At 40.6% G+C, this 26,510-nt stretch overlaps 1 long non-coding RNA gene across 1 annotated transcript in view; it reads right to left on the bottom strand.

Moving 5' to 3' along the window:
* LOC307162649 overlaps positions 1 to 25,364 on the bottom strand; it is a 35,771-nt gene extending 10,407 nt beyond the window's left edge. Inside the window, exon 1 of the long non-coding RNA XR_013821959.1 lies at positions 24,943 to 25,364. This is a non-coding gene — a long non-coding RNA (uncharacterized lncRNA). The remainder of the gene's footprint in view (positions 1 to 24,942) is intronic.
* Positions 25,365 to 26,510: the final 1,146 nt, after the last annotated feature.

Here is a 26,510-nt window from a genome sequence, read left to right on the forward strand (position 1 = left end):
ACAGCCTACCTCTTTACCACCAATACTGATCTGCGCAGTGCACTTTACTCCTACTAACCCCTTCGGTAGATTCTTTAAGGGTGACTCATGATTGCTAGCGACAGGCACTTGCCTATAACATTTAGGGCGGTTACTTTTACACCTTGTCTCTGTATGCCCCGCTACAGAGACTTCCCTTAGTTTAAAGGCAAAGAGGAATTCCCATGCAGAGAGTCCCACTGGGCCTGTTGTTCCCTCAACTTACGCCGCTTTTCCTCAACTTTCGGGGGATTTGCAGCATTATCGCAAGCAACAGCCAAATGGCCATCCTCTCCGCAACGGAAACAATACCCAGGGCGAGGCCGATTGGCCATTGGTTGGGCCCTTCTAGCACCTCTAACTGTGTCGGTCTCAAACGAATTCTGTGGCGGAAAAACTCGGGGACTAGCAGTCTCTCGGGAGTAGTCTCTATAACTCTTTTGAGCAGCACTCTGAGCTTGCAGTTCAGCAACTTGTCGTCGCAGGTTAGCGACTTCTGAGTCATCGGAATTTCCACACTTCACTTCTTGAGCCATGGATGCTTTCATAGTGGCTACCTGAGTGCGCAACTCTTCCACTACTTTCCTCAAAGTGTTCAACTCTGCCTTCTCAGAACACCCACTCAGGCGCTTCTGGCTTGGAGTTTGACCTAGAGTAGCAACTTGGGCCTGTACTTCTGCAAGTTGTTTCTTTAGGAAGTCAGTTTCCGAATTGCTAGAATTTGATGTCTCATGTGAATAGACAGACACTTGCTGAGTGGCAGACCGTGGCCTCGGGGAAGCAACAGGAGTTTTTGACAACCCAAGGTGTATTTTCATTCGCTCCTCTTTGGAGGCACGCTTACCCTCCTCTGTTCGAATTAACACAACCAATTCAGCAAAAGTGGGTGGGTGAGACTCGCTCTTTCCTAACTGAAGGCTGTCAATGAGGCCATTGTTCCAACACCCTCTCATAAACTGTTTCAAGAGGCAACGATCATGATCTTTCTCCGCAACACCTCCCCTCCTGATCGTTGAACTCAGAAGAACTTGCAACCGATGCAAGAAATCAAGATGACCTTTCACCCTGGTTCTGTAAGGTGCCCATGAATTTGGCCAACAGTTCATCGCCATCCTCTACAGAACCATACACTGACTCTAGTAACTCTAGGTATACCACTGGCAAGGCTGGAGGTCGCACATGCTTCACTACGTCTGCAGCGGGAGGCAGCAAGCTGTCCAAGATCCTACGTGCTCTATGCAAATCTGAAACAGACGGGTCACTTAGCAGAAGGTCTACACTTGCTCGCCAAGTATCAAAATCAGGTTCATTTGGAGGGCGTGGGCACCTCCCTGAGAAAATCCTAAGGCGAACTGAGGTTTGTTGCACCATTGCAGCATCAGCTGTCTTTACTATGTGCTCTACTACCATTCTTTGAATACCCGGTGGGTCTGCAATGTTCACAGGGAACCCAGGGCTGGTAGTCACTGTGACACCATCAACAGTGGTTTCTGGATTTGGGAAGGCCATTGGGGCCATCCGTCTCTTGGTTGGGTCTTTGGATTCTGGGATTCGCATTCCTACAGTTTCTGCATTGGTCGATAAGAGTATCGGAGAACAAGACGCCTCTGAACTAAGGGAATCATCAACGCAAGCTTTTTGTGCTCTTTCTGGAGTACAATTAGCAGAGTGAGCTTGGAGTTTTTCCAACTCCTCCTGAAGCACATCTGAGAGGGGCCTCTCACTCTCTTTAGCAAGGGCCTTCAATTTTTCAGTATACCCCTCAGTGACTTCATCACTAGCTGTCCGGTTACAGACGCTAGCCAGAGCTCGTACTTGGAATGTGACACTTGGGTTCAAGAGGCTTCCCAGGGTTAAGGGTAACATTGGCGTTAAATTCAGCATCGCAGAGCTGTGAACATATTCCACAATAGCATGCTGATGGAACTCAGAAGTTTGATCATCAATTATCAAGTTACGTTTAACTGAGCCAAACTTTTGCAAGAAAGTTACTAGCTCATCATCCGCCTCGGCCTTTGACTATAAGCGCATTTTCAATGTTCACACTTTCTCTCTCTATGATTTCCATTATCACAATGTAGGGTCAACACTCTGGGGATTTTTTTTTTTTTTCTCACAAATTTGCTCGCTTCCTACCTTTCCTATTACTGTCCTTGTTGCTAAGCAACAGTCTCCTGGCTGGCTCGCCAACTTTCTGTAACCTGCGTCGCGGCGACAATACAACCCTCACTTACAAATAGCGAAATATGCAAATGAGCGTGAAGTGCACCGCTTCAAAATTTGGACCAGTGACCAGAAGTCCAGAATCGCTCAAGAGACTGCGTTAACAGCAAGGGGAGAAAGAATTTATGACAAGCACTCGTTGCGTTAGAAAATTTGGAATGATGTATTAAGGAATTAAATGATAAAGCAGTGAAATTTTTAAACATCACATCACACAGGGGGGAAAGAAAAAAAAATAGATATAATGACCAGGAGAACAGCAAAGATTTGCTGTGGAACAAATAAATGTAACCTTAATATAAACCCTAATTTATATTTCCTATTTAGTTTATAATTATTATTGTTTCTCTTTTTTATTACCTATTTGGTTTATAATTATTATTGTTTCTCTCTTTTTTATTACCTATTTAGTTTCAAGCTAATACATTTAATTGACCCTTATTCTATTAATATATGTATATAATTTATTTGTTTACCTATTTATTCAATTTGTTTCTAATTGGCTTATTTAAGGTTAAGTAAACGTTTTAAATTCAAATGCAATCCTTCCAAATGATAACCCTATAAGAATACCCTTTTTACTCTCGTTCTCCAAGAAAAATAAATAAAAATAAAATATAAAATCAAAATGAAATAAAATGAAATACAATAGAATTTGAAAGAAAAAAAATAACAGTAGAGAAAATAAAATACAGGTCAAAATTTACTGCTTAATTAGCAGTCTCAAATTCAATACAATTCAGATTCCTTTTTTTTTTTTTATGAATATAATTTATATACACACTAATTCTCAGTTCCAGTTCGAATGCCGCTCTCACGAGATCCTTCTTCCGCAATGTATCTCGGATCAACACAGTTCAATTCAGATGTGTGCACAATCATACCACTCCGTTCGTTCCTTGATTCACAAGCTCGGTCCTTCCTTATATGGGCATTGGGCAAATGGCTCGCCAGTTCCCGCTCGCAACGGTTTTTTTTTCCCGATGTGAAGCAAGCAGGGACAATTCACATACAATTCTTCTTCAAAATCGTCCGGTGTCCAGGAAATGTGCAGCATCCGACTCAGAAATGACAAAAAGTAGAAAAGAAGAAGAAAAAAACAAGAAAAAAGGGAAAAAGGAAAGAAAGAAAAGACCCAACCTTGCAAAGACAAGGCCAAAAATATAATTAGACATTCCTTTCAAAAATATACATCATTAAAGCAGTTAGTCTGCATATAAACAACCTTCAACATTTTTTCCTTTTACTGAAATTCCGTCTTACTTTAGCACATATAGTTTGTATGTGCAAAGAGCTATTTTTCCGATGACGCACTTAGGCCTCATCTGCCCATATTACATGTGCGTCATGATCGCGCCTTAACTCATAGCTCAAATACACGACAAAATTCGTTAAAATAACCTCTATTAACCACTCGAGGTGACTTTTAACTCTAAAACATTAATTATTCAACACATACATGCAATACTCTTCCCATTATAAACAAAAAGGGTCAACTCTTTTACATACAACTGCATATAACATCAGAATTTAGTGATTCAATACCATTTATCAAGCATTTTACACTCAAAAAGAATTATTTAATTACAACACTCACCAAGAGAACTCAATTCTCGGCTATGAAGGGCAAAAATCCCGACTTTGGATATGTACTCTCTTCGTAGCAGTCAATAACACGTTCACTCGTAACGTTTGACGAATGAAACTCAATCCGCACTTTAATCTAAAAGTCTCTCTAGTGTTTCTCTGATTTCACTCTTGGTTTGTTCGTTCTAATTCTCTCTCTTGTTTCTTTCTTTAGGATCGCACCAGCAGCTTCTCTAACTTGAACTAGCCGCTTCACCGTCTCGTAAAAAGTGTTGCATCATCCTTGCCCTGAGTCCACCTATTAAGGCGGGGCTAACTCCCTCTCGTTGAATTAACCAATCTTCGTCTAGCTAAATTGAATAGCTTTTCTAAATGAGTTTTATGATTTTATTTATGCATTTTCTTATTTTCTCTTAGAATCTTTAAACTTTCTATTTTTTTCTTTCCCCACAGACATTAATAAAATAACTGTTTTATATATTCACAAGTGTCTTTTTTTTTTCTCTCTCTCCTTACATCAACAGAATCTCTTTAGTGACCTGGGTTACAGCTATTTGTGCATTCACGCGTTTGACGCGAATTCGCGTCTACCGCCAGAGTTGAAAAATCTGAACTTCTGCGTCAATTCACGCCGCGTTAACCAATCAGGAGCCTGCTTGCATGCTGCTGTCACGTGCTGTCAGTTTATAATGTTATTTTATGTTTGGCCTCAATAAATTATTTTGTAATAGGCCTATGACTAAAATGCACAATAAAGCAAATAAAAACATAAAACTCGATTTCAATATATGAGAGATACTCATTTTGTATTGAATGCTATTTATTCCATATCTATTCTAGATTATATGAAACATTATTAATCTAATGTAAAGACAACAAACACAATTTAGTGTATAAAAAAATAATAATCACAGGACAGGTTTCACTTTTGAAGGCTGCAGCTCCATTTATTATCAAAACAAAAATAAATCACAGATTAGGTGCGGGCGAGGGTGAACCTCGCGCCGGGCTGTACAGCGCGGGCTCGTCAGGCAGCAACCACTCGAGGCCGAGGCTTATACGGCCTACGCTGTCCTCGTCAGCGTCCTCACCGTTAGGTCCACCAAACCTACCTCCTGGAGCAAATTGTGAAACTCCTGAAACCCTCCGGAGGGTTTGGTGGACCCGAGTACAGCGACGATGTCCCCTACGCAGCTGTTTCTGCTCTCCAGAGCATATACGAGCGGTGATTCTCTCGATTAATGCTAATGCTAATGCTCGATAAACATCTAAAAAAAGATGGCCGCCAACAGGTTTCGAAACTTTTGCCTCTGACGCGCGTAAATTTCGCTTCAAACTTTTGATTTTACACGCGTCAATTTCGCTCTTGACACGCGAATGCACACAAAGTGGTCAAGCGTATAACTAGATGCGGCAGGCGCGAATTTGACGCGCTGTTCGCGTCCGGTGTGAACGCACAGTTACAGGTTTGGAACGACATGAGGGTGAGTAATTAATGACAGAATTTTCACTAATCCTTCAACTGAAAACAACTTGCACTGACATATCTTAAAATATATGACTGCCACTGTTTTATCTCAAGATGCACACCAGTAATGTTTTTTTTTATGATACATTATTATAAAATCTGCTTAAATACCCTAATTTTATTAAGGCCTAGACCTGGCTTAAGCTAAGCCCTGTATGGAAACTAGGCTTGGCACGATAGTCTGTGTTACCGGTGTTACACGGTGTTCAGTCGCAACACCGGTTTCATCACTTGCCCACCGCAGCACCGCAAAAAAAATGTTTTAAAGCAATTACGCAGTATCCGTATTTTCTGTCACCAGTTGACTAGCGTTGTATGATCACGCTCAACCATTCAAGTGCGACAAAACAAGAGACCGCGCTGTAAAGTCCTGCCTATACACACACGCGCACACACACACACACACACACACACACACACACGGAAAAGATGCGCGTCAGTATCAAGTTCTCTTTTCGGCCTTGAACAAAACATAACACACACAAATTATGCCAAAATGTCCGTTTTGTTGTTGCGTTTTTCATGAATAATAACGAATAATAACGAACCCACCATTCAAAACACTGTGGTTGAATCCGAAATCGCGCCCTATACTCTCAAATAGGGCGTTATTGTTCTCAACATGATCTCAAGCAGTGAAAAATAGACACTGACAACGCGCTGAAAGACAGGACCGCGCAGGTAATATTTAATGAAACAAAGTCTCAACTTTCAAATTTGGTCAGTCAAACAAAAATAAAATGACCTACCGTTTTTTGTCTCTTTAATGTGTCGTGACAGATTGCCTCAGTTAAAGCCAATTTCAAATCCACTGAAGTTAATCAATAACTCTTCTGACTGCTTTGTCACACAAAAATGGTGGAATTTGATTGGTCAGATCGCATGTCAATCAAACTCAATACGAATGACGAATTGACGCCATGTAAAAAAAAATAATAATTACATCACTCTAACACCCCCACCCCCACGATGAAACCGGTAATACCGGTGTTGTCACAAGTCGATTAACCGGTGGGAGAATATTATCACCGTCACATCTCTAATGGAAACCAGGGCCATATTGTTCATACCAGTAGTCAACATAATAAATACTGTCAAGTCAAGGTAGACTGACACAATTCAGTCTAATATATATATATATATATATATATATATATATATATATATATATATATATATATATACAGTGTTTCCCCTATAAATTTTTCCAGCAGCGGTGCTGTTACGTGCCGGAGGTTACCAAGCCGCTCGCGGGGGGTCCGGGGGCATGCAGCCCCGGAAGAATTTTTTTTTTAATTACCCCTTAAACCATGATTTCTGGCCAGTTTTGTGGATAGAAATGGACTTTTTGAGACATACAAATTTGACATACCATCAACAGAAGGCACGATTATTGCAGCACGTACCTTGAACTGGTCACAAACAGGATTAGGACAGGATTATTGTTATTTGTTTTTCTTTTGTGTTAATTTTCAGCTGTAAGGTAGAAATTGATAGTGGAAAAATTAAACTCTTTCCTCCCTCATCTGCACTACTGATCTTTTTTCTGTAACACACTTTAGCACTTAGATACATAATCATGTAACCAGTACTTTCATTTATTTTATCCTGTAGACATTTTGAACATTAAAATCCAAATTAAACTTTTCATTAGTTTAAAAGATGACTAGCTTGCATAGCCTATTTTACTTCACTAACCTCCAGTGATTAATCGCAATTAATCGCATTTCCCCCAAACACATATTTAACCCTCTGGGCTTCTTCGCCCGAAAACGGGCGAAAACTTGAACGTTTCGAATTGTTTAATTTTTTTGCTTCATCGGATGGGGGTGAAACTTGGTGACTTTTGTTTTATTACCTATATGAACACACAAAAAAATCAAGGAGATGATTCTGATATGTTAAAGGGTTGTAAAAAAAAAAGTCACACTTAGCTTCCTCCCGCCCGAAAACGGGCGACATAGGAAATGAAAGGGAAATACGAAAAAATAGGAAAACTCAGAGAGACTTTTGGTGGTACAAGCTACAGATCAGCCACTGTGCTGAAAAAAAGTGTACAGCAATGAAGGGGTGACACTCTAAAACATCAAGAGTGCAAATAAGACACCCTCCCCCCCACACACACACACACAAACACAAACACACACAGAGAGAAATGAACTGGTAAGACTGAAACAGCAAATTTTGCCCCAAACTATATAAAAATTATATAATCATAATAACTCCAAAACTGTAGCAAGGAGAGTCAAAAGGTAGGTATCGTTTGAAAGAACTCTTTTTAAATTTTTGAAAATATAAATTACATTAGGACATTGTCCTGCCAAGAAACAGCGGATAAAAGACAATATATATATATATATAATTTTTATTATGATTTTGCATATCTTTCTTATTTGTCATGGAATAACTAAGCAAGGAAATAAGGTAGGAGGAAAATTCTTTTTTAGTGAAGTCCCCCTACATGTGTTGTGGCGAATTCTAAGTTCTTTTTGGTTCAGGTCTCAAAGAAGCTTTCTCGGAGTCGAGGTTCCAGGTTAGAAGAATTTACTTTATTGTACAAAACAACAAAGGAGAAGCCAGCTGGACATCTGACGTTATAATATTCAGCATTCATTTTTATACCTTTTTCATATCATCAAGTCTCCAATGGGTACCCTAAGACCTATCTCTTACGCCTGGTGACCTTGGCACAGCCAAACATGACTTCTCTATTGGTCAAACCTCACACAATGGTGCTCTGTTGGTTCAATATTTTGACACTTTACATTGCTGATGCAAGCTGGTTATTTTCCATTCTCTCATCCTTCTCAGACCTATTTTGTCATGCTTGTCATTTTCATTACAACATATTTGGACATGAATCAAGGAAAATTCTCCAACATATCCCCCCTTTGGGACTAATCCTAGTCCCACCTTCATTTCTATCCCAGAATGTATCTTCATGAACAGGCTTCTCTCCATTATCTTTCAATCATGGCCAATATGGACCATCCATCTCTCTTATCAATAAGCCCACTCACGAAGGTACACCCTGGAGGAATAGTGAGACCAAACATCTCCGCCCCCACTTGACTAGGGTGGAGTAAAAGATCCCACCTTCCTTATCTATCTTCAGTCTTGAAGGGATAGATTATTTCAAACATTTGATTTTTCAACATAATCAGCATATTTCAGTGTATAGACTCAAAATTAAGATTGTTTTCATCTTAATCAGCATATCTCAGTGTACAGACTTAAAGTTAGGATTATCCCACGGTGCCAGAGGAACTGCACAGGCGCTTCCGGTGGCCTGGAGTGCTATCTGGGTTGCTCCATCGTTGCCAGAGGTGCCCTGGGCACTATCTGGGGTTGGAGCAGACAGCGGGTTTTTAAACCACCAGTTGAATCTGCCCTTGCTTGTCCGGCAATTGGCGACCGCGCTTGTTATTAATTTCTCTGTTTACCCCATGGAAACATCCACCAGTAGTCTTATGCACATACTTCACTTTTGATTCATAAAAACTTTAGAATATTAAAAATACTTTGTTATAAAAGTAAAATGATTAGTAAGTGATAAAAATAGTAAAAAACATTTATTATCTTTTCCCTTTATATCTGGTTGCATTACCTCGTACCACGGGCAATGACCTGCTTCAAACCTTGTATCGTCCCCTCTCATTCACATATTCATGTTTGTGACTGTTAGTGTGATTATATGTAAAAATATTCTCAGTAGGATTATAAGTGTAAAAAGAAAAAAGAAAACACTCAGGAAGGGGTCCTTCATAAAAATCAGAGAAACAATTAAAAACCCTCTAGCTAACTCCCTGCTCTACTCATGTTCTAATGATCTGTCTAATTTTACCCCAAAAACTAAAATACACAATGTTACTACCTCCCTCTCTATCAAAAAACAGAATCAAACTGTCAGAAATCAAAAGTAACAAGGCACCCCATTCCTTACTCCTTCACCAGTTCTCCTTACAGGAAGTCATCTAGTTCGTCCAGTCCTGGCCCAATTTGGTGCACTTTTGTGTTTGTGCACCCGATGTCAACTCCCGATGGCTTGACTGACACATTAATCATCTGTTTGGCGGCCGCATTGGCTAGCATGGATCTTAGAAACGGCACAACACAGCAGAACAACAAAAGAAAAATGACAACAGCCACAGCTATTATTATTCCCACCTGAATGAACCATTCTTTCCAAGACCCAAATACAGAGTCAAACCAGTATCCAACGTCTCTGTCTCTCCCCGCATTTTCAGCAACCTCTTGTCTCAGTCCCTTCAGCTTCTTCATGGCCTTAGTAAAAGCTCCATCAGGAGCTGTATTATTCGGAATAAAGGTACAACAGTCAGTTCCAAACATCACACAAACCCCTCCTTTTTCTGCCAATAGCCAATTCAGAGCTTGTCTGTTTTGCCATGTCATTTTGCTGGTGTATTTTAGTTGATGGCCTAAGGCATCCATTGCTTGATCTGTGTAGTTGATAAATCTCTGCTGATTATAATAAATATAGTTGATCCACTCTAGATTCTTATTTGGTAATATCCATACAAGTATTGACTCCCATCCTGCTGTTATCTCATTTCTTGCTTTATATTCATGGGGTATTCCCCTTGGTTGTCCAATTGAGTCTATTGATACTTTTGGATCTGGGACATAGGCTCTTTTAACTCTGTGTTTTTGTCTATCAAGTTCCTCCAATGTTCCTGTGTCATTAGGATCCCAGTCTACAATTCCCACCTCCTGGGCTAATCTTACTCTGACACAAAGTCCCTTCCAGTCTACCAGGGTGGCTCTTAACCTCTTTCCTCCACACAACCAGAAATAGTCAGCTATTGCTTCAGTTTGATTTTCTAATGGTCCTATCAGAGGAAAGGTCAAGGTGGCATTTTCACAATTCTCTTGAACAGTCGTTATTGTCATATTATTGTTCACTGTTGCTGTGGCATATATGATGCTAGAGGACTTGTACACATTCGGGTCATAATACATTTCTTTGTCTAGGTGCCATATTATGGCACATTTGCCTCGGAATGTCCCCATATCTCGCTGGCCTATTTTGTTAAAGCATTCATATTCCAATGATCTGTCTAGTATGTAGTTGGTTGGGGTTTCTCGTTTGGTTGGGTCTATTCTCACATCAAGCTTTTTGCATTCACTCCCCCACCCTCTCTGATTGAAAAACAGTTTGTAATAATGATTCCCCAACATTGCTAAACAATCTGCTGGGCAGTACGGAGTTATTTGTCCAGCTCGACTGCTACAAAATCGTGAACCAAATCTAGCACAGTGCACATGGTCATATTGGTTTGGTACTATCGTTAGCTTTTTCAAAGGAGAGGGTGAACATAACACGCATGTACTTCTTTTTGCCTGTTTTACTGTATACTCTGCCCACCTGTACCATTCATTGTGATAAGCAGTGTCCAATAATTTCTCTTTTCTTAATTCTGAATCAAAGTAATACTTAGTTTGTATGTATTTCTCATGAGTGGCCATATCCCACTTCAGGGACCTTTTTACATGGTGTTTGCTTGTTTTGTTACCTCGTGTTGGTTTACTCATGTTATGGTAACTCATCCCATTCAACGTTGGAGAAGTCGATGTCAGGGAGATCAATGTCGGGGAAATCAATGTCCTGGAGGTCGAGTACATTGATCCCTTCTTGTTGGTGAGATTCACTGGAGAGAGGTCCTGCTTCATCAGACTGCCCTTCTGGAGGCCCTGTGCCTGTGGCAATTGCTGCAGCAGAGATATCACTGCTAGGATCAGTATCAGGACCTCTCTCACCTTCATGGCCTGAGTCCTTCGTAGAGGGTACACCATCCTGCATCTGCATTTCATCTCTTGGCTCAGCGTACTCAGCTTCCCTAGAATGAGGTTCAGTAACATTATTATCCTCCCCTTCAGCTCTCCATTCCCCATGGGCATTTTGAGCTATTCCCTCTTGGTTTCCCTCTGATCTATCTGTTTCCTCTTCTTGTCTCCTATTCCTTAGTCTTGAGACCCTGGTGCAATGGTTCAAATGATACCACGTTGTGCTGCCCTCTACCTGTACTGCAGTTGGAGTTGCTCTTATTACAGTATAAGGTCCTTCACGCCTGGGTTCATTCCACTTTCTCCTAAAAATTCTTATATACACCTGGTCTCCAGGAACTACTGGACAGGGAACTTCCTCTTCTTCTCTTTGTCCCCTGTTATGCTCCTGCAAATGAATAGCTTTATGAATAGCAGTCAATTGTCTCATATATGCTCTCATTTCCATTTGCAATTGTTCTAAAGATGGTCCTTCATATGGACCCCTCAAATGAGGTGCAGGCATTGGTCGTCCTGTTAACATTTCGTGTGGAGTCAAGTGAGTGATTCTGCTGGCCTGCATTCGGTAACTCATTAGTGCAAGCGGTAATGCATCTACCCAGTTCAGCTTAGTGTCAATGCAAATTTTGTTGATTTTGCCCTTAATAATTCCATTCAAACGTTCCACCGTACTTTGTGATTCCGGATGATAAACAGAACCGAATCTTTGTTTTATCCTTAATTTTTGAATAACTGCCTTTACTGTCTTTTGGATAAACGCAGATCCGTTGTCTGAACTTATCTGAGATGGAATGCCAAACCTTGGTATGACTTCTCTGGTTAGGAACTTAATCACAGTTTGAGCTCCTTGATCTGCTGAAGGTTCTGCCTCCACCCACCTACTAAATCGGTCTACAATGACTAACATATACCTTTTTCCCCTTACTGATTTGATCATATCCACATAATCCATTACCAGATGTTTAAAGGGTCCTTCTGGAACTGGGATGGAGCCTATTGGAGTTGCGATTCCCTTTCTGACATTATTTTTTGCACAGATTTCACATTCACTTATGAATTCATCAACCCTTGCTTGTAAGTATGGGGACCAGAATCCTTGTCTTTTTATCTTTCTTGTAATCTCTGCCCGGGCGCAATGATCAAAACTATGTGCGTCTGCAATTAAAATGTTCAGCAGTGGGTTGGGGGCTATCATATGGCCTTCGTGTGATCTCCATATATTGTTAGCGTCTCTTGTCGCTCCCCTTTGCTGCCATAAAGTTACTTCAGATAGAGAGGCTCTAGATTGCATCTGAGCTATACTATCTAAGGTAGGCAGGGGCTGAATCAGAACAGATGGGGCCATGACTGCTAACTGACATCCTGAAGCCTGTCTAGCTTTTAGATCGGCCTCGTTGTTACCTTTAATCACAAAGTCATTGCCTTTTTTATGTGCTTGGCACTTGATTATGGCCAATTTGGTTGGAAACATCATAGCTGTGATTAGTTTAGTAATTTGGTCCCTATGTTGAATTGGGGTGCCATCACTCTTTTTGAAACCTCTTTGTTTCCATACTGCCCCGAAAAGATGGCATACACCATGGGCATATGCAGAATCAGTATAAATGTTGGCTATTTTATTCTTAGCCAACTGGCAAGCCTCAGTAAGTGCTTTTAATTCGGCCAGTTGTGCTGAGCAAGGTTGTTCACAATGCTGCATCACAACAGAACTGAAATCATCCCCATCTCTTTGTACAACAGCAAAACCAGCATGATTTCCTAAATGGTCTCTAAAACACGAGCCATCCACAAAGTAGTCCACGTCTGCATCAACAATTGGTGTTGATTCCAAATCTGGTCTCAGACGAGTAAAAGCCAGAGAGGCAGAAACACAGTCATGAGGTGTTCCCTCCCCCTCTAGCGGGACAAAGTTAGCTGGGTTTACTGTGGCACATTTCTTTATTGTAACATCAGGATATGTTAGTAAATTGGAGTATGTCAAACATCTAGCTTGAGTTAAAACAAAACGTCCTTGTTCTATTAATTCGGCAACTTTATGATGAGTGTATATTATGACTGGATAACCCATGGTGACAGCAGAGGCTTTATCATAAGCAAAATATACAGCAGCCAAACCTTGTTGATAGCATGGGGGGTAGCCTTGAGCTACATCATCTAATTTGGTGCTATAGTATGCGATAGGTTGTTTTTTCCTACCACTACATGTTTCCTGCATCAAAACAGCAGAAGCAAACCCATCCTTTCTGTGTGCGACATACAAGTGAAAATCTCTATCATATTGAGGTGTTGCTAATGCTGGGGCAGTTTGCAATTCTTTCTTTAATGAGTCAAACGCTATCAGTGCCCCAGAATCCCACTTCAATTGTGCTCTAAGATTTTTAGTACCTGCTTGTTTTATTAAGGCACGCAATGGGGCCGTTTTTATGGCATAATCCTCTATCCAATCAGCACTGAACCCCATCATCCCCAAAAATGTCATCATTTGTCCCACAGTCTGGGGCTGTGGTGCTTTACTTATTCCCTCTAATTGATTAGGTGATATCGCCTTTGCCTGGTGAGAAATTAATCGTCCCAAGTATTCTACTTGAGGCAGGCAATACTGTAATTTCTCTTTTGAGGCCTTATGGCCACCCTCTGCTAATTTAGTCAGCACTTTGATTGAATCCTGATGGCACTGTTCTAGCGTTTTTGAGCATATTAATAAATCATCAACATACTGTATCAATGTGCTATCCAGTCTTAGATCTTCCAAATCTAATTTCAGAACTTGATTGAAGATATGGGGGGAGTGTCTGAATCCTTGAGGGATCCTTGTGTAAGTATATTTATTACCTTGGTAACTGAAGGAAAAAAGATGTCTGCTTTCCTCCGCTAACGGGATGCTGAAAAATGCAGAGCAGAGATCAATCACAGTGAAATAATGAGCAGCAGGTGGAACATTCGTCAATAGCGTATGTGGATTTGGAACCTCTGCTGGCCAATCTTCTACTATCTCATTTATTGCCCTTAAATCATGCACCAATCTCCATCTTGACTTACTGGTCTTTTCAACTGGTATAATGGGCGTGTTACACTGACTAACAGTTTCAACCAACACTCCAGCCTCTAACAGTCCCTCAATTGTTTTCCTAATTCCTTCTACTGCTTCTTGCTTTAGTGGGTATTGCGGTTTGTTTGGCAATTTCACTCCTGATTTGACTCTAATCCTAACAGGATTTGCTGACTTCACCAGGCCCACGTCTGTGTCATGACTGGACCACAATTGTGGTGGTACCTTTTGTTCCATATCCAATATCAGGTCCTCTATTTTTGACTTCAATTCATCTTTCTTTTCTGTCTCTACTATCAATTTAGGGATCCCTAACATGTTGGTTGAACATATAATTTTAAGGTGTGTCATATCTGGTGTTTGAAAAATGAAAGGGTTTTCAGTGGCTTCCCACTGTTTTTCTGTGGCATTCAACATCATTGGGCCTAAATTTTTCGCTTGACACCCCTCATTTAAGTATAGAGTAACATGTGGGATTGAATTGTTTACTCTAAACCATGTTTTAGTAAAGTCACATTCTTCTATTCGCAATGCTGCCCCTTCTGGTCCTACGATTATATAATTAGAGTTCAAATATACCTTTTGTCCCTTGGTTTTTTCTAACCAGTCCTTTTCTAATCTCGGGTTTCTAAGGGGGTCATATATCATTGTACAATGAAACTCGGTTCCTGGTGGACTTGGTTTTCTAAGCTGTTCTTTGATATATTTTCCCCATTTTTCAAGTGTTTCGTCTACTCCCTTTTCTATGTTTCCTAACCAAAATATGTTTGCTTGTGGTTCTTGCAGGTCGCTATCTCCTATTACTGTCATTTGTTTTACGCCTGTATTATCTATGTATATTCCTTCAGGAGAGCACCATATCTGTAATTTCAGTTTGCATATAGCATCCCTACCCAAGAGATTAACTGGAGTTTGTTCTGACACTAGTACAGGGATTTTTATCTCTGAGTCTTTGGTTTTTATGCTGACAGGGACTGTCATTGGAATTAGCTGCGTTAGTCCCGAGAATCCTACTGTCTTGACAAATTTTCCAGATCTAGGGAGGTGAGAGGCATAATTTGGGCTCAAACACGTGTAAGATGCGCCGGTGTCAAGCATTATGGGGGTTATCTTGTCCTCTATTTTAACCTGCAGCATAGGTTCTTGGTCAGCATTAGATGATATCATTGGAAGCTGACCCCTCCCTGTAGGATTCTCTGGGCATCCCTAGTAGCCTTGATCTGGGCCACGCCATGGGTTGGCGGGTCCTGACACTTGATGTTGCTGGTTCTGATGAGTCTGTTGCCAAGGCTGGTACATCTGATCTTGTGGGGGCTCATTTTGGGGCCATGGATTAATAGGACAGTTCCTCTTGGTATGTCCAGGCTGGTTGCATCCCCAACACGTGTCAGGTGTTCTTTGTTGATTGTAGTATGGTCTTCCCCTTCCTCTTCCTCTTCCTCCATTTGGCCTTAATCTGTTTTGCTGTTCAGGAAGGTATATCACAATTGGTGCATTTGGTTGCTGTGGATTTCCCAAAGTAATGGGTGTAGTCTGACCCATAGGGGCTGGTGTCTGCGGCATAGCTTGTGCAGCTGGGTTTGGTATATTCATTGCTGCCATCACTGCTGACTGATCTTCAACATCTTTTATGGTAGCTTGGACTTTCTTCTTTTTATTGACTAGGTCATCCAGCTGTAATTGGGTCAGCCTTCTTTGAAGCTCTCTTTCTTGATTCTTCATCTTCTGTTCGCTTTTCCTGTATTGTTCTACTGCATGAGTCACATGGTCACAGAACTCTCTTATTGTCTTTGAGTTCAGTCCCACTACATCTTCCAGCTTGGCTTTTACAACTGGAGGCATGGCATCCATTATAGCAGCCCTGAACAGCACTGTTATTACTGGATCTCGTTCAGGGTCTTTTTCCAGCTCTTGCTTCCATCTCCGTGATTGTCTCTGGACGTAGGTGGTTGGGTTTTCTTCTTCGCCCATTGGTTCCCCTTTTAATAACTTTGGGTCCATCTGGGTGGGATAATGTCCTCTGAGGGCTTGCCACATCACTGTTCTGTAATGGTCAAGTGGTATGGCATCCATCCTCGTCGAGTCCACTGCTTGGTTGAGTCCTGAGTCATCCAGGATTTCATTCGTTCTTGCACCTCCCACACACTTCGCCAACAAGGCTTTGATGTCTCCGATGGCCAGTATCTTGCCCATTGTCTCTTCTTCCAGTAGTCGAATCCATTTGCCCGCCCCTTCATGTATGTCAGGGAGGCGTGCTATCAGTCCGTCCAGATCTTGTCCCGCCCACGGCACATACTGTCCTTGATGTCCTTTAATCAGAATGGGGCACTGTTTTTGTTCCTCTCTCAGTTGGTCTCTTCCGTTTTCATGCAGATATGCTCCACTCGTTGACCTTCTTCTCAAATTGTCCCCTCTTATCCAGTGTGGTTTGCTTTGTGGGAGTTCTTCCAAAAGCAGGGTCCCTGACACATTCTTGTATTCTTTGTTAAGGATGGCTGAGTGGGGTCTGTTTCTTGTGCAGTTCTGAAGTCTCTGGTGTTCTCTTCGCATGTCTTCCTCTAGGGCTTTTCGCATGGATTCAGTCTCTCTTTGGATTTGTTCTTTGGTGATGAGTATGTCTCTTTCTATTTCATCCTGTTCAGTCTCAGATTGCTGAGTGTCAGCTTCCATCTCCTTCTGCAGTCTCTCTTCAAGTTCTTGCAGGGCTTTGCTTGCATGATGATAAGGATTGGAGAGAGTGGGGTCTGGGGTTACCTTAGTCAGATGTTTCATGCTTAGGTTGCTGTCTTGACTTCCCCCATAGTTCAGTGTGTCTTGCTTTGAAACTTCAAAGAAGTCTGTAGGTTTTCTTTGTCTGTGGCCAGGGCTCACTTTTCTGTCGTCATCCTCTCCTCCCTCCCTTCTTGCTTCATCACTTGGCTCGTCTTCAAAATCCACTTTGCCTTGAACTGTTAAAGTTGCATTCACTAGTGGCAGTTGTTTACCAGTTGAATCATATGGGGGTAGGTAAGGGGGTGGGGTTGGCATTGTATCACTTGTATTGTCTATCTTCTCCCTAATTCCCTTAATTAATTTTATCCCCATTTCTCTAAAAAGATTCAACACTTCCTGCTCTTTTTCTCTCTTCTCTACTCTTTTTTTACTTCTATCTTGGGCTTTGTGATTCTTTATTAGTGCTCCCATTTCCCTGCACATAGCCAAATCAAATGTTCCCTCTGCTGGCCACTTAGTGTTTAACTTTCTGGTCCTCCTTTCCCACTTCCCAGATAAGTTTTTAATTGCATCTCTACATATCGGATACTGTGATATAATCTGCTCCACAGGGGTCTCTTGTTGCTGTGACATCGAAGCCATTGCTGCAAGCCTCAACTATTTCTTCATTCAATTAATCAAATTATAATTTTGTATTCTTAATTTTCTGTTAAGTTTAAGAATTCTGGTATCTGTTTAGTTTTTTGAAGATACCACAAAATGGTTCGTATTTGTACCTCAGACAATGGCCTCGGTGTCACTTCTAGCGGGGTGTGTATATTGTGTTTCCAAATGATGTCCTCCCCCAGGCACACCAGTTCGAAACTCCAGACAATGTTCTTTTCAAACCACCGTCCTCGTGCAGTTACTTCTCCTGCCCTATATAGGTAAGTGAGAGATGGGGTTAATTTCACCTCATGGCCGTTCAACATGATGACCGAAATATTCAATTCTTCTTTGCTACAAGTGTCTGATTCAAATGGTTCAAATAAGTTAATTAAAGCATTTCTTCCTTTTTTGTTCAAAATTCTTCTCCCTCTATTGCCCCTCGCGCCCCTCCTGTTCTTCCAAAACTGCGGCATTCTCGGGTGGTGCAGGCTGTCTTTCTATCTCCCGCCTGTTTTGGTGAACATCAACCCGCCACTGAGTTATACGTCTTGGATTGTCTTTCAAAACAATCTCCACTGCCAGTCTTTCCAATGTCCAGTTATCTACAAGGACTGGCCTGATTTCCCCTCCCTGCTTGACTTCAAAGATTGTGTCACTCTCCCATTTCACTGACCTAATGCTCGAACTCACCTTTATGTACACATTTCTCAGAACGGATGCTACTTGCAATCCTCTAGGCAAATTTGGCCCTTCCTTCCCTTTCACATATGGAATCCATACTGAATCTATCTTTACTTCGATGGCTGTGAGCTGTGGGTTCAGAAGAACTGTTTTTGGAAGTTTAAATTTGTTCAAATGTGGTCCCAGGGCTTCAAGAGTTATCTGTTTTTTTATCACATTACGCCAATCCACTAAGGGCCATTTTCGTTCAACCTGGTTCAGATTTGTTATTCCTGTCAATTTTTTCAAGAGTTCATTCTTCCCCTGGTCAGTTAACTCCTGTCTCTGTCCTTCACTATCTATGAACTCTTTTTCTAACCAGAAGTGATTCTTAATTCCTTTGGTTAGTTTCAATGCCCCTTGACAATCATCTTCATCTTCTCTTTCTTTCTGTAATCTAATCTCCTCTGCCTCATAATTGTCTCTCACTCTAGACCACATGAGTACTTTTCTTCAGGTGTCAAAAGGTGAAAAAACTCTATCTCTATCACTTCTCTCCCTCCTTATTTCTTTAAATCAACATAAACACTTTCAGTCTGTTATAGCGCACACTCATACACCCGGGATTTCATACACACTGTCACACAGCCGTGCACAGAGTCACTCACACCCACGCAGAGTCGCTCTGAAACACACACACTCAGAGTCACACACACATACAGAGCTGCTCTCACACGCAAAACCGCTCTCTCACTCACTCAAAGCCACACACACACACACACACAGTCTCTCTCTCTTACTCACGCAGCGCCGCTCTCACACACTTATTATTTCCCTATTTTTCTTGTAACAAATGAAAAGACGAAGTCAATCAATCAAACTTTTGACAATATGGGCAGTGATTCCCTATCCGGATCACATCGATTATAGTTCGGAGAATGGCCAAACAGCCGACAAAGCCAATTTCGGTGAATATTCTTTGTTCCTTGATACCTTGTTTTTGTTTAGTTTTTTCCTCTCATCAATTTTTGTTTTATTACCCATTAAACTTTTAATAACACTGATTCAATAATTATTTCTTGTAAGAGTTTTATTTTATGTGCCTTTGTCTGTCTCAGCTTTCTCACTCCCTTTTCTCTCACTGAGCGGTGCCAAGGTTTTGTACTTTGTAACAATTTCGGGACAGTGGCTCAAATGTAATTTCATGCAGAGCACAGAGCTCAGTTAAAAACACTTTGTCTATGCGTCTCCGTCCTTTCTATGAATTCTGCTCAAACACGGCTATATCATTTCTAACTTTTAATTTCTATCACTTTGGGTTTTTAGAAAAAAAACATTATAAGTAAAAGGTTTTATTATTATTGTCACTTTTGCTAATTTTTCTCCGAAATGACCTTCCTCCTTATTTTTTAAGATGAAAAATCACTTAGACATACAAACACAAACACTTTTCTCCTCACATAAAACAGATCACGTGCGCACACAATAAAACAGATAAGACTAACAATGAAGTGCTTCTCTCGTTACAACGCACCTCCTGCGTTGTGGACAATACAACATATAATTTTGCAAACGCACTTTTCGCATAAAATACTGTGACGCACACATGTACAATGCACCTTCATGCGAATGGAATACGCATCTCCTGCGTATGGACAGACAAACAGATAAATTTGCAAACGCACTTTTCGCATAAAATACTGTGACGCACACATGTACAATGCACCTTCATGCGAATGGAATACGCATCTCCTGCGTATATAACGTGCTTCTCACGTTCTTCAACGCGTCTTCTGCGTTGGGGACGCGCTTCTCGCGTCGGTACGCACCTTCTCGCGTACTCAATTAACGTGCTTCTCACGTCAAAACGCACCTTCTGCGTTTAGGGACAATACAACATATAATTTTGCAAACGCACTTTTCGCATAAAATACTGTGACGCACACATGTACAATGCACCTTCATGCGAATGGAATACGCATCTCCTGCGTATGGACAGACAAACAGATAAATTTGCAAACGCACTTTTCGCATAAAATACTGTGACGCACACATGTACAATGCACCTTCATGCGAATGGAATACGCATCTCCTGCGTATATAACGTGCTTCTCACGTTCTTCAACGCGTCTTCTGCGTTGGGGACGCGCTTCTCGCGTCGGTACGCACCTTCTCGCGTACTCAATTAACGTGCTTCTCACGTCAAAACGCACCTTCTGCGTTTAGGGACAATACAACATATAATTTTGCAAACGCACTTTTCGCATAAAATACTGTGACGCACACATGTACAATGCACCTTCATGCGAATGGAATACGCATCTCCTGCGTATGGACAGACAAACAGATACTGCATGCACTTTTTTCTCAAAACCTGGAACCTACTCTCCTTTTTCCTCCCTTCTTTTATTAGTTTTAGGTTCTTTTTGGTGGGGTCTTTTGTTTAAGGCAGTCATCAACCAGGCGCCAGCTTACCAGGGGCAGCACAAAACAAATATAAGCAAAATTTGCTTACCTTATTTTTTTATGGCGCCTTTGTTTTGTGAGGCCTCTGCCAGCATGCCCACCGTGGTCACCCCTCGACCCCTTGTCCCTCCTGGCTCGGCTCGACAATTATGTTGTGGCGAATTCTAAGTTCTTTTTGGTTCAGGTCTCAAAGAAGCTTTCTCGGAGTCGAGGTTCCAGGTTAGAAGAATTTACTTTATTGTACAAAACAACAAAGGAGAAGCCAGCTGGACATCTGACGTTATAATATTCAGCATTCATTTTTATACCTTTTTCATATCATCAAGTCTCCAATGGGTACCCTAAGACCTATCTCTTACGCCTGGTGACCTTGGCACAGCCAAACATGACTTCTCTATTGGTCAAACCTCACACAATGGTGCTCTGTTGGTTCAATATTTTGACACTTTACATTGCTGATGCAAGCTGGTTATTTTCCATTCTCTCATCCTTCTCAGACCTATTTTGTCATGCTTGTCATTTTCATTACAACATATTTGGACATGAATCAAGGAAAATTCTCCAACACATGTTAGCTGCATCTGGATAAAAAAATTATAATTTTTGGATAAAGGAATCAAAAGTTACAGCATTTGGAAAAGAGACAGCCTTTTTGTACAGTCTTTGACACCCCCTCATGGGCAATTTTTTCTCCATGAAGAATATCTTGTCATAAAAGCAATAGATTATGTTAATATTGGGCTCATTTTAATTGTAATAATATGCTGTAAAAAATGAAGTGCCATTTTCAATTATCTGAGAATGTTTCATGAGCTGTATGATGTTTTTGACACATTGCAGTACATTATTTTATAGATTATGAAAAAAAAGAAATTCTATTTATCAGCAAATAACTCAGCAATACTTAAGAGTTTTTCAAAGTGGATACATTCACTGTAAAGTTCAGACTCTAAGCTTTCAAATGACATCAACTTTGTGTTAATCAAGGCAAGATTTTTTAAAAATATGGTAAAGAATATTTTCGCAGCTAGGTGGCGCCTGCTGGCGGTACACTTGGTTTTAGAGGGATTACTCAGCACTCGTTAGGAGTTAATAAATGTAATTAGATGCATTAAAAAGCTGAGATCCTAAGCTTTAAAATGATATATAATTTGTGTTGTTCCATTCAGTGTTTGCTTAGTAATACATTTTTTTCTTTCCGAATGGGAATAAATCAAATAAATAAATAAAAAAGCTATAGGCCGCCTATAGGCGGTTATAGGACATGACACAAATTAATACATTTTGAAGCCACTAGATGGCGCTCTTCTCACTTGAAAAAATTTTTTTTTTAGGCCTACACTATTTTGATGTGAAATGTTGCATTTATTGGGAAAAAAAAATAAAAATAAAAAATAAAAATAAAAATATTAATTCTAATGGAAAAAATTGCTCATAAAAATTATATAATTAATGCAAAGTATCTTAAAAAAAATTCCAAAAATTCTAAATAATAATCAGAAAACATTATAGAACAAAATATATTTGATTGGTTATCCTGGGAAAAAGTAAAGTAAAATTTTAAGGCTTCGCCTGTTTTCGGGCGGAAGGAAGCTAAGTGTGACTATTTTACGAAGAAGCCCAGAGGGTTAAATGTAGAATCACTAATTAAATAAAAACAACACACAAAAAAGGGGGGAAAAAGAAAAATGTCCACACAAATTGGACAGAAAATAGCCCTATATTCAAATATAAAACATCAATATATTATTCTTCATTCAGTTCTATGCAACTTTAACAGATTTATTTGTTGACTAGTTATCAAAATAAAGTAGTCATACAAAGCTATTATTACCAGAGCATGTGATCAGAGCAGGTCATTTTACCATTGTTGCCCAGCATGGCTATACCAGCTCAGCAAACAGAAGTCTACTACTGAGAAATTTTTCCAGTGCATGATCGGTAGCCTACATGATCGGAGCGTTTGGGCCGTTAAGGAGCAGAACGCGCAAAGACGGAGCGGAACATTGAGCAGAGAGCGCAGTACGCGGACACACGCACGGAACGGAGAGCGAGGCGCAAACATGGAGTGGAAAAGACCCGCACGGGAAGTTACTAAACAAGCTGCGCGAGAATGAAACCTGATTGCCGAACACGGAGGGGCGGGACGGCATATTTTCCATAGACAGTAAAAAAAATGGACACAGCGACCCCATAGACTTCAACGGAGAAAAGTTCGTACCGCATGCATTCCTCTTTCCACAAGCGCTTGCTCGCTCTCCCGTGGCGTCTGTCATTGCTATGCAACCATGAAGAGAGGCGCGCCTGAGAAAACTAGCGCGCCGCGTCACTTCTATATGAGCGCGCTTGCCGCGCGCCCACATTTGAAATATTTGCATGTGAAAGTGAATGTGAAGTGAATGGCCCATTATGGCAACGTGACATTATAGCCTAAAATATTTCCATTTGCTCTTTCCTCCTTTGTCAACAAGTGGATTCATAGCCATCACATTTAGCAGTGCCGCCGGTCGCCATGTTTCAGTGTTTTTAGGTGTGTAAGTGAATGTCGTGATATTACTGATCATGTGAAGATTTTGCAGCGGCGCTGAAAATCCAGCGGTGGCGCTGCACCGCTGCTTAATACATTGTAGGGGAAACACTGTATATATATATATATATATATATATATATATATATATATTAGGGGTGTAACGATACGCGTATTCATATCGAACCGTTCGGTACGAGGCTTTCGGTTCGGTTGTCGGTACGCATTACGTACCAAACGGTTCGTTGGACCATTTTTTCTGCCGACCAAAATTTCTTTATTTCAAATGAAGGCGCGTCGCAGGTGGCAAGCGCGGCGCGACCACAACATCAACTGGCAAATGCAATGTAAGGAACGAAACTGAGCTACTCTTATTGTGTTTGTGTGGACCGTTTATCAGTTTTGACATGTGAAGCGGGACTCGCGTGCGCGAGCCTGATCAAGCAACACCACACAGCGCTTAGAGATCCAGACCAGTAAAGAAAGCATTTGAATTTCAAATGCTTCTTGAATTCGCCACTGAAGTAATAACATCGCTGCGAGATCTAGTGAGAAACATGCACATTTCTCTGTTATTAACGGATCAAACAGCGCTGACGTGGAAACCAGGAAGAAACATCGTGCCATGAATGAACTGGCCGGTGTAGATCAACAACATTCACTGTGGAATGGATTTTCTGTAGTAACACTATAACTGCAAGGTATGGAAGTTTGTCAGGAATAGTGGGCTATAATGCTTTCAAGTAGGCCTAACATTACGTCGGTTTTATTTTGACATTATGAATACAATTGCTGCCCTCAAATGTTAATCTGCTTTGTTTATAACTACTACAATATTACATTTCATTTTGTCCAAGGAGCTGTTTTGTTTTATATGCTCATAAGAAGAGTCAAGTATAGCTCCATTATTGCTCAGTAAAAAAAAAATCACAAAAAAACAAACAAACATACTTTATGATGTTAGTTTCATTAAATAAAATAATAATAATAAAAAATAATAATAATAATTCAAGGAAATTTCTCTGGCATTTATTTATTTTTGCTGTATGGAAAACGTACCAAACCGAACCGTACTGAACCGTGACACAAGTGTATCGTATCGAACCGAACCGTGAATTTTGTGAACCGTTACACCCCTAATATATATATGGCAAATATGCCAATGACTAACCTCTGAACAAACTCAAGGTGCTGCCTCTTCCTGGTACTGCAAGCTGAAGTTATAGGAGGAGGCAAACAGCGCTGCCAGGCCAGTGATGAAGTCAGGCTGTGATCCTTCACACACACCTTGACCTTCCAAACTTAATATCCAGCACTGGTTGCTTAGAGATTGCCCTGTAATGGAATAAAAAAAAAAAAAAATTAATATTAATAATTAAAATAACTACTGTGGGTTCCACTGTGGTTCGATGTAGTTGTCTATTCATAGTTCTATGAATTAAATTTTTCAACTAAAAATTAAAATTGGTTAGAATGCTAAAATGCACTGGCATATAATTTTGTTTGTTTTAAGCATAAACTCACTTAATTTTGACTTATTCTTTCAGAAAACAAGACAATTTTTATGTGTCTATTAAATGCTTCTTCATGTAAGAATTGTAGATATCTGGACTGGAAACAAAATAAAAACACTAATTAAGAAAAACATATTTTGCAGTGGGGTGAGTAAATGATGGCTTTTCATTTTAGGTTTCATCTACCCCTTTAATGTTTACATACCAGGAAATAAGTCGTGGACTTTCTGGCAAATGTAGATTGCTGGACATCAGCGATGCAAATTCCTGAAACAATTTTTAAAAAGGACAGCACAACCTTGATCAACAGAACCAAAACATAAAACATATTACAAATTAATGAGATTTGCTGAATAATCTCTACTTATCTGCTTGAAGGATAACACCGTCTAACTTCTTTGAATTAGGGAGTAGTTGTAGGACCATGGGATGGCAATCAGGAATAGGCCTACTACATTTGAAAACAGCATTAGGAACATGGATTTTCATGTGCTAGCAAAATTCTGACAACGATTCAAAAGCACGATCACAGAACTGACAGAATTTGACAGCATTTTTTTTTTACCACATAGACTATAACTGTAACACTACTTAAAAGCACTTACATTAACAATGGCCATCAGATTACAAAGCCTAAAACGAAAAAAATATATATCAAATGCACGTCATGCAAATAGCATGGTAAAGGTTGCCCATTATATGAAATGTCTAAGTTAAACAGGTGGAACAGAGTCAGTGAATTGATTGCGCGGCCACGGTAGTAAACCGCGTTCGCAAAATCAAACCAAATAACGTTACGTGAAAACAATGTAGAAATGCGAATGCAAAAAAAATAAAATAAATAATAACTTATATGGCTTACCGTATCACTCAGTTGAACAATTCTTCATCTTCTCAAACTCTAAATCCCACTTATCGTCACGCGCAGGTTAGATTATTCAATGACAAATTCTTCCATCCGTCTTCAGGTAACGTTAGCTGCTACCGTTAACGTCGTCCATTTTCTGCTGCGTCACAGGCAACTAATGTTTGAAACACGAACCGAACCGAACCTCAAAAAAGCTTTAAAATTGCTCACAGATTCGCAGACATTGTTTATCTTGATAACAGGAATGATTATTTGTTCAGTTGAATCCCGCTGACAAAACAAGTTTGCCTGTTGTAGCTGCCTAACGTTACTGTCTGTCTGCTCGCATGACACGTCACATTTGAACTGAATTGAGCGCGAAAGAAATCAATCCCACAATGCAATGCCTTTTCAGTCAGTACCCAGATAGCCACTGGACGCTGTAACGGAACAGGGCCGCAATCGCAAAACGATAGAGCCGGGTCTGGCCCGCATCCGCCTCACGGACTCGTTCCTGAGTCCAAACGCACATCGGGCCGAAGCCGTTTCTGGTCTGTTTTTAGGGGTTGTTGCGGATATGTGCCAGCGCCGATCCAGCACCGCCTGATCATCCCGTTACAGATGCGTAACGGGTGCGTGAAACGATTCCGCCTACCGGAGCTGTGCCGGATGTGTTACGATTCCGCTTAAATCACCACTGGATTGTCATTTTGCCTTATTTTCGGCATTTTTGTCAGTTGTCAGAATGTCCAGAAAAACATTTTCACTACAAGGCCTTGGCTATAAATAAAAAGCTTGACTTGACTTGGTAAAGGCTATACAGTTGGAGCAATGCGTAGGCTATAGCTGAAATAAATCGTTTTAATGATTAAAACGCATACTAAAATAACGTGAACAAAGTCAACAAACACAGAATTAATGACCAC

Source organism: Squalius cephalus (genome assembly GCF_949319135.1).
Source record: "Squalius cephalus genome assembly, chromosome: 8".
Lineage (NCBI taxonomy): Eukaryota > Metazoa > Chordata > Actinopteri > Cypriniformes > Leuciscidae > Squalius > Squalius cephalus.